We start from the raw sequence: 9,444 nt of genomic DNA, 5'->3' as shown, positions 1-9,444 counted from the left end.
CCCCCCCCCCCCCTCTCTCTCTCTCTCTCTCTCTCTCTCTCTCTCTTTCTCTCTCTAAGCATGGCTCCTCTTGTGTTTGAGCTCGCGCTCATCTCTCTCTCTCTCTTAGCACTCTTTCTCTCTCTCTCTCTCTCTCTCTCTCTCACGAACTCTATCTCTATAGGTTCCTCATCTACTTGATGATTCTTGAGGTATGTACACACTTATTATTCTTTGTTAGTATCTTGCTAATTAGTGCAAGAAGTGCCATGTATTAATTAAAAGTATAGAGTGTAGTTATGATTTGTATTGTATTTCTTGTAGAGCAATCCTTTGAAAGTACCACAACAATGGAGCACAGTGAAGAACTGTCTATCAGCTCATCGTCATTGAGTAGAGAAGCTCAACTTCAGCGTAGAAAATTAATGAGGGAATATTGGGCTGCTCAGAAACGAAAGCAGCGTCAGGCAACGGTCAACTTTGTGACGGAAAGCAATACAGGGGAGATGGATGAAAGAAAGAAACGAAGGATATGTCAATCTATGGTACAACACTTTGATACATTAACCGTGGGAATGGATGCAAGTGGTAGGAAGGAAATGTTTGATGAACTTCTTCAACATCCTTGCTTCCTTACTATGCAGAGTAAATCCAAAGAGTTGGAAGCAATTATGCTGAGAAACATCCGCAACACTTTGAATCATGTGAAGGTCCCAAGATCTTCAGACGAGTTTTTTGTGAAGAAATCAGCAATGATGATGTTGGTGAATGGTGGAAGCAAGGAGCAAAACACTGACATGAGCATACCGCAAGCTGCCAAGCTTATGGGGATCCACAAAAGAAACTTATATTCAACCAAACATCACTTAATAGTGTCAAGTGAATCCGACGGTTCGTTCCCTGCATCTGCGTGTCATAGAGATGATGCACGGAGAACTCACATCACTCAAACTGTTAAAGACATAGTCTTTCAATTTTGGACGGATGAGACGAGGGTGTCTCCCAACAAGAAAGATGTTTGCAGTAAGAGACTAGCTAGATGTTCATATGTAAAGCATCCAATCCACCTTCTTGAGGAGCCTCAGGTAATTGATATATTTTTTTAGCACTTTTTATTGGTGCTACAACTCATATTCCTGCTACAACATTATGTTTCTATACCACTTTTTATTGGTGCTACAACTCATTACTGCCATAACATTATGTTTCTATACTTCTTTTTATTAGTGCTACAACTTGTTTTGGTGTTTTGCACCACTTTCTAGTGGTGCTGCAACATTAAAAAGTGGTGAAACATTACTATACTGGTCTCTAATTGTATCTGAACCACTTCTAAAATTTGATCAATAGTTCTAAATGTTTTTGAAGCACTTTTACTTGTGTTTCCACACCACTTTTTTGTGTCTTTGAACCACTTTTTAATGTTTTGCAGCAGGTTTGAATGTTCAAGAAACAGTTTTTACTAGAAATGCACCAACGCTTCACCGTAAACCCTACAAAGTGGTGTTCACCCACTAAAAAGTCTTGTTTACCCAATGCTAATAGACGTGTTTTACAAACTCGTAGGGGTGTTACAAGTGCAAACGTTTTTGGTGGTGCAACTCACTTTTTCCAAGTGATGTAGCAGCTTTTAGTCATGGTGCAACAGTTATAGTAATGCCATGGACTTTTTACTGCTGCTGCACGAATGGTGCCCACCACCTTATGATGGTAACCAAAACCATATTAGTGGAGTTTGAACACATTTTGTTAGTAAACACTTACAAGTGCTGTCACACCACAATGAAGCGGTGGACACAACACTTACACGTATAAAAACCACTTTTACGTGGTGTTTGACCGCATTCAAGTGGTGCGAAGCCACTTTCATGTGCTAAGTCACTACGTCAGTCCATCACTCCATGCAAGTGGTCTCCCAAGTGGTCTGACACCACTTTCAAGTAGTAACTAAAACCTTATCACTGCAATCAAGCGGAAAGTTCCCACTTTAAAGTGGTTAGACACCGCATTCAAGTGACAAGAAAACGTGTTAAAGTGGTGACTGCCCACTTTGAACTAGTTTCTCACCACTCTCGAGTGGTCATAAAGTGGTGAGACACCACTTTCATGTGCAGAGTACTACGTTAGTCATCACTCCATGCAAGTGGTGAGACACCGCTTTCAAGTGACCGAACACTGCATTCCAATGACTTGAATCCGCGTTCAAGTGGTGACTGCCCACTTTGAACTAGTTTCTCACCATTCTCAAGTGGTCGTCAAGTGGTGAGATACCACTTTCAAGTGATAGCTTAAACCTGGTCACTGCAATCAAGCGGCAAGCTCCCGCTTTCAAGTGGCCAGACACAGCATTCAAGTGACTAGAATCATCGTTCAAGTGGTGACTGCCCACTTTGAAGTAGTTGCTCACTAATTTCAAGTGGTCATCAAGTGGTGAGACACCACTTTCATGTGCTAAGTCACTACGTCAGTCATCACTCCATGCAAGTGATGAGGCACCACTCCCAAGTGGCAAGACACCACTTTCAAGTGGTATCTAAAACCTTGTCACTGCAATCAAGCGGCAAGTTCCCGCTTTCAGGTGGCCAGAAACCGCATTCAAGTGACCAGAATCCGCGTTCAAGTGGTGACTGCCCACTTTGAAGTAGTTGCTCACCACTCTCAAGTGGTCATGAAGCACTTTTCACAAGAGCTCCTCCAGTTCCAAGTTGTGTTGGACCACTATCTAGTTTTGATGCTGGTATGTCGCCTAGTATTTTGTCCCTCCCAACTACTTTTTAAGTGCTAGATTTTAATTGGTGACTGGCCACTTTGAACTAGTCGCTCACCATTCTAAAGTGGTCACCAAACACTTTTCACAAGAGCTCCTCCACTTTCAAGTTGTGTTGGACTACTATCTAGTGCTAATGTTGGTCTGTCGCCTAGTATTTTGTCCCTCCCAGCTACTTTTTAAGTGCTAGTTCTGAACTTCCCCAGAACTTTCATGTCCTTACTCACCACTTTTTAATCGTTGCCCACCATATTCAAGCAATGCACACCATTTTTTATTGACGGTTCATCACCGTCATGTGGTTTGAATTCACTTTTAAGTCGTGCCAAACCACTTTTTAGTTACGCTGAATGCGGTTTCTCACCACTATTAAGTTGTCCTCACACAACCTCTTAATATTCTACCTTTTTGTATGGTTACTAGTTTCTACACTAATTTGTATTTGTGGTGCATTATTTTCACAGGTAAAACAATACTACTGAATGTATCATTACTAGTTTTTAGTGGTGCACACCAGTTTTTAGTGATATAGAATCACTTTTTAATGTTTTGAAACAATTTAACCAGTTTTGAATGCTAAGTTTATTTTTAACATTTGTATACATGTATATTGCAGGTGGAGCTTTATTTAAGATTCAAGACAAAGTATGTAGATATTCAGATTTCGCAACGTTGCTTCGAGTCTATGAAACCGTTCTTTGTCCGAAAATTGAGGGATCGCTACACCTGCTGTTGTATTGTGCATGTACAAATGATTTTCCTTAAAGAGGCAGTAAATCACATGCGGACTCGAAGTTTTGATCTTCATGGTTCTTGCTGCATGTGCAGCTGCCCTATATGCCTTCATCATGATGAAGTTGTCAACCATGGATGTCTTGCATACAAAAATGCAAGTATGAGCACCACTTCACTGTTGGAGTCTATACTCTGCCCTATACTTGCAGAACATAGTTTCCATAGCTACCAATGCTTAATCGGAACATGCAATGCATGCGGTGTAGGTAATATTCAGATCTGTCCAAGAGAAGAAGCTGAGCAGAGTAAGCAAGTATTTGTGAAATTTTTTGAAAATATAGTGGGTGCCATTGGATTAAACAATGAAGCTAGAAAGAGCACTGTGAAAGACATTGTCCACAAGAAAATGCTGCCTAGAGAACTTTTGCGAGTGTACCAAGACCACTTGAAGAAGTATGTCACTCACAATTTTATATTTAGGTGGCAAGCACAATAGTTCAAGGACTGCATTTCTTTGTTTCCAGATGATGTGGTTGTCTCCGTCGTTGACTTTGCAGAGAACTACTCCTTCAAGGAGAAAAATGAGACCCAGTCAATGCATTGGTACACTAAGCAGGTCACTATCTTTGTCCTGATTACTTATTTCTGCATCGCATCAGGTGCAATAAAGAAGACCATGCACTTTTTTGTCTCAGATGATAAACAACATGACACCTTATTTGTGCAACATGCTTTTCTCTTACATGCTCAATGGTTGAGAGATCAAGGGCTAAGCTTTAAAAAACATTGGGTTTGGTCAGATGGCGCAGCTTCACAATTTAAAGCAAAGCGACCATTTTACTTTGTTGCTAGATATTGGAGCCTTACTGGCATGGAAATGAATTGGAATTTTTTTTGCTCAGGACATGGAAAGGGGGAACATGATGGGGTTGGGGCTGTCATTAAAAGGGCTCTAACTCATGAGAAATTGAACCAAAATAGCGTGCGGTTGACTTGTGCAATTGAAGTTGTCTCTTTTTTGAGAATGCATCTCAGTACTAGAGCAACTACTATGTATGACAAGCAAAAGAGGGAGGTCAGTAGGGTGCTCTGGGAGGTCAAGCTAGGCGATGTTCAGCGATCCCATCAATGGGACTGCAAACCATTGAAGGGCTCAAGAGCAATGCACTGTGTGAATGGGTATTCTGAGAACAACACTTGTGCATTGCGATCAAAACGGTTGTCATGCTTTTGTTTTCCTTGCAGGCTTGGCCATTGGAGAAACTGTATGAACAGATCACATGTGGAGACGTGGCAATATCACACTTTGGAGCCACTTGCTAATGATTCCCAGTCATACGGAGACTCAGACGATGAGGAGTTCCATGGTGCCACTTATGCAGGTCATTATGACTCCTTACGCGATGTTCTCACACCTGGAGACAATTTTGCTGTCACTTCTGAAGAGAATAATGAGGAGGCTGTTGACTTCTACATTTTTAAGTGTGTAGTAGCTAAGGGCCTAACAACTAACGAGCAAATTGATGCATGGGGCAACAAGGTAGAGAAGCATACTTAGATGGTCACGGGCCATTGGTATAAATCCCTACAAGCAAACTTGTATGAGCTGTGGGATAACAAGCCAGTAGTTTTCATATATTCCCACTTGATAAGGGCAATAAAGTTCCCTATGGAGCCTGTAGCTCTCGATGGCATAGGAGAAGTGTTCGAACTTTCCAATGAAAACCATGAGGCAATATACAATAGCATGCCCTTTGAATTGTAAATCAAATCTGATTTTATATAATCTAGTGAAAGATTGAACAAGATGGAATTGGTGTAAACGTACGATGGAATTGACATGTTAGTTTTTGAGAATGCTTCACCACTCCCCCCTCCCCCCCCAAACATCACCACTAAAAAGTGTTGCAGTTTCAGAAAAACTCAATAAAAATTTACCACTTTTTAGTGGTACTAAAGTGGTTTAGCACCACTAAAAAGTGGTTTAGCCCCACTAAAAATTGGTTTTGACCCCACTAAAAAGTGGTTTAGCCCCACTAAAAAGTGGTTAATAATGCTTCACCACTCCCCCCAAAAATCACCATTAAATGGTGTTGCAGTTCCACAAAAACTGTTGCAATAACATAATAAAAATTTAACCACGTTTTAGGGGTTTAACACCACTAAAAAGTGGTTCTGAGACATTCAAAAGTGTAGAGACATGTATAGTGCAGAGACAGTAAAGTGCCAGAACTTCTGTATATTACAAAAAGTATATTACAACAATTATCCAGAAACGTCTACATATCCACCAAGAATGTACAATATATAACGTTTCTGGCACTTCCGGATGTACAATCTCATTCATCTCCATTTATAACAAAGTGCTCAAAGACTAGACTCGAAAGTTCATCTTTGGGATTGCTGATGGGGTTTGCCTTTGCATACTCCAGGGTATTGGGGGTTAGTGCCCATCTGCACAGCCATGGCAACAGTGTGCGCATGAGGTAATCAGGGTCTTGTTCTTCATCAAGAGGATCAAAGGTGGGTGGACATATACAGTTTTCCCAGACATTGCGCAGATTTTTATATCTGGAGTCATCTACCAGCAATGTCCGAGAGGAGTCTTATTCTGGAAACTTGTTCCAAACATGGTAAAGGGGCTTCAAAGACACAGGTTCACCTGCAAGGTCTCTTGGAGCTCCAGAAATCTCTTCAAAATACGACCACTTTTCACATTGCCAGTTTGAGAAGAGATCCCTAAAGTAATAAGTCCTATGTTCCCATATGTCTGGCCAACATGTACTGAGGATATGCTGAATGTTAGCAGCATTACATGTGCTCCAAATCATTGCATCTGCTATTTGCCTCAAATCCCAAACAAATTGCTCAACATCTCTACGGTAGTAGATCCACAACTTCTCATCCACTCTTTTTAGTTTAACTCTGTCGGAAGCTGGACGTGGAGGGTGTTTAAGTTGTCCAGTCTTTCGATCACGTTTGGTTACATCTCGTTTCACGAATAGTCCATCGAGATCAAGGATGATGAGCTTTTTGATCTTGCAGAAATTCGAAACAAGATATCCCCATCTAGGGCAGTTTGGCGAAATCTCCTCAATTTCGGGGCAAACTGCTGGTTCGTGGTCTTCCTCTACTTTATCTGGTGTTACATCTGCATCCTGCTTAGCTGCTATGTCTTCAGCCTTCTCATCTGGTTCTTGAACATCTACAATCCAGCTAAGTTCTACCATAGACAAGTAGCATGTCTTAAAAACCTCAATCAGACTGACATATTAACCTATCCAAAATACACTTGAAAAGTATACCTTCCAGGCTATTGATTTCCATTTCATTAATTTCCTGAAATTCTATGGAAACAATCCACTTGGCAGGAGATACTGGAGAGAAAAAATAAGCTCTACTTGAAGATGCTCATGATGATGTCGGAAAGAACAATACGAGTACAATAAATAGACAGTCAATGAACAATATGAGTACAATAAATAGACAATCAATGAGCAATAAACAACTAGTGAACGAAAAATAAAGCCGTCGTTTAATTATCATCAAAATGAGGGTACAAAGACAAAATTACAAAGAGGCTACAAAGCACAAAAGGTTAATAGGGGCTACAAAAGTTTCTTGCGGGACTTTGGTTTGGGAGGTTTAAGGTTGGGTGCTTGGAGGATAGTCTTTTTCCGTGAAGATGAAGGCTCCTTGGATTTTTTACCTCTTAGAGTAGGCTCTGGAGGCTCGGATGCAACCTTAGCTTTTTTCTTTGGTGTGGCGCGCTCTTCAGTGTTGCTCCTCTTTTTCCTACGCCCCAAAATCTCTGCACAAACCTGTGAAATAAGAAGTTCTGAGTCCTCATCAGACAAGTTCACTGTTGTATCCTTTTCAATTGGCTTCTCATATGATTTTTCAGCGTCCTCTAGGTCCTTGTTCATTGCAAGTTCTGGCTTCAGAGGCACCTCGGCTGACTCCTTGGATGCGTCACCTTGAGCTCCCACTACATCTGCTCTTTTTTCAGCCCTTTTTTCAGCCTTTTGTTGGTACGGAGTGTCTTCACCTGCTTGTTTCTGGGATGCATTCTTATCCCCGCACCCACCACACATGCTATCAATATTGGGCTTGCGTGATGACCCAGCTTGGGAGTGTGCTACATAAAAGACAATGTAATAATACTCAATATTAAGTTATGTGAACATTCAAAGAGAAGAATGTTCCACAGAATATTCCATCAACAGGAGATCCAAAGATTCCTTCCATTGGATCTTTCTCTGCAATTACATGGAGAAAAGAAACAAAATGGTCAAGAAATGAATCTACAATCAGCTTCATATCATAAGGTATAAAAACATCGATTACCTGTACCAACATGCTCATCCATGTTTGCCTCTCCAGGTGCCAGCAGCTTCAAAGCATCTTTTAAAGGTTCCTCACATCCATGAAATAGACACTGGCCGGTAGACTTACAGACAGTTACAAAACAAAGTGGGTGATACGGATGTTGACACCGGAGCATGTAGACACCGGTAACAACAGTCTGCATGATAGACATCCCACAAGCAACACAATCACCTAACTGCACACAGCTATTGTTCGATCCCAAATGAACAGGCGGCCTGACAGGAAGGATAGGCATTCTTGACTTGAACAAATTAATAATTGTTTCCACAAACCCTGTCGCCACTTCTACTTCCCATAACAAAGTGTCATGCTGACCCTGTAAAAAAATAACACTACGTACTTTATAAAACAGTATAAGTGTTTGCGCATTACTTTCAAGAGTCTTCATCACTTTATGTGGTACCACTTAAGAGTGTTATATAAACACATTTAAGTGGTCTTTTACCATATAAAATGGTCTCTAACCATTTTTCCCTAATTAGAGTTTAACCACTTTTAAGTAATATCAACTACTACTAGGTGAATCAATCAAGCTTACATACTTGTAACTGTGCTGCCTCTTCACCTAGGTTATCGAGGTTGTGCACTTCAATATCAAGTCCCATGTCTTTGAGAGCCTCCTTTCTGATTTGAATCAAGGTCTCAAGCTTTGCAATTGCTTCCTCGTTTGGTACAAGCCCAGCCTTATGCAACTTGAGTTCCTCCATATCCTTGTTCATTCTCTCTACGATCTTGGCGGCGCCTCGCATCAAAGAAACCTGCTCATCTCTCTTTGTCTTTGATTGATCTAAAGCAATTTTTATTGCTTCGAGACATTGCTGCTTCTCTTTTAACTTTTCAGCAGCATTAGCCGTCATGTTAGAAATAGCTGCTACATCAGCCGTTGACGCAGAAAATGTAGTCGAGGAAACATTTGACATTCCAAATGTTCCCATCGAGCCAAAGGCCCGCTTCTTTAGAAATTCCTTCTTAGCCTGCCCTGAAAATTGATGTCCACCTGAGTATGTCTGCCAGTCAAAGCCTGTGCCAGTATTGTCAGTGTAATTAGGCATATTTTTTGCCTTAAATTTCCACTCGCTTCCAAGACATGGGCCGTTTGTGGACCTCCATTTCTCCAATTTCCTATTTAAAGTTTTTTGTTGGCGTAACATTTTGATAACACCTTCAACATACACAACCCATGCAACTAAACCTTCAGTATCTTCAGCGGCCTTGCACTTCTGCCAAGTAAATCCATGTGCAAAATGCACGCCTACCTCGTTGTTTGGGGAAGCTCCCTGATATACTTTGTGGTATAGCAGGAGACATTCTTCATACATTTCGGGCCTCAGCCCCTTTAAATGCATCTTCTCCTTTTGGTGGCGCTTGTAAAGCCATACACTAAGCAACTCCTTATCTGAGAAATCATCATCACATAGGAGCTTCGGATCCTGGCCAACCAAGCATAGCCCATATTCGGTATGAAAATCTTCCTTGGTGAAGCAAAATTTTGTTTGAGTGGGTAAGGCCACTCGTGGTACTATCCACCTCCCTGTAAAAACATATAAGAATGCATGTTAGTATGTAATGAGCCA

At 41.1% G+C, this 9,444-nt stretch overlaps 1 pseudogene; it reads left to right on the top strand.

Annotated features, from left to right (window-relative positions):
- Window positions 1-329: 329 nt before the first annotated feature.
- On the top strand, window positions 330-945 carry LOC147458367 (uncharacterized; annotated as a pseudogene).
- The last annotated feature ends 8,499 nt before the right edge of the window (window positions 946-9,444 follow it).

This window comes from Adiantum capillus-veneris, chromosome 5 (genome assembly GCF_014529385.1).
Source record: "Adiantum capillus-veneris isolate H3 chromosome 5, ASM1452938v2, whole genome shotgun sequence".
In the NCBI taxonomy this organism is placed as follows: Eukaryota; Viridiplantae; Streptophyta; class Polypodiopsida; order Polypodiales; family Pteridaceae; genus Adiantum; species Adiantum capillus-veneris.
The sequence above is the reverse complement of the archived record's forward strand: the minus strand, read 5'-3'. Positions and strand labels throughout refer to the sequence as shown.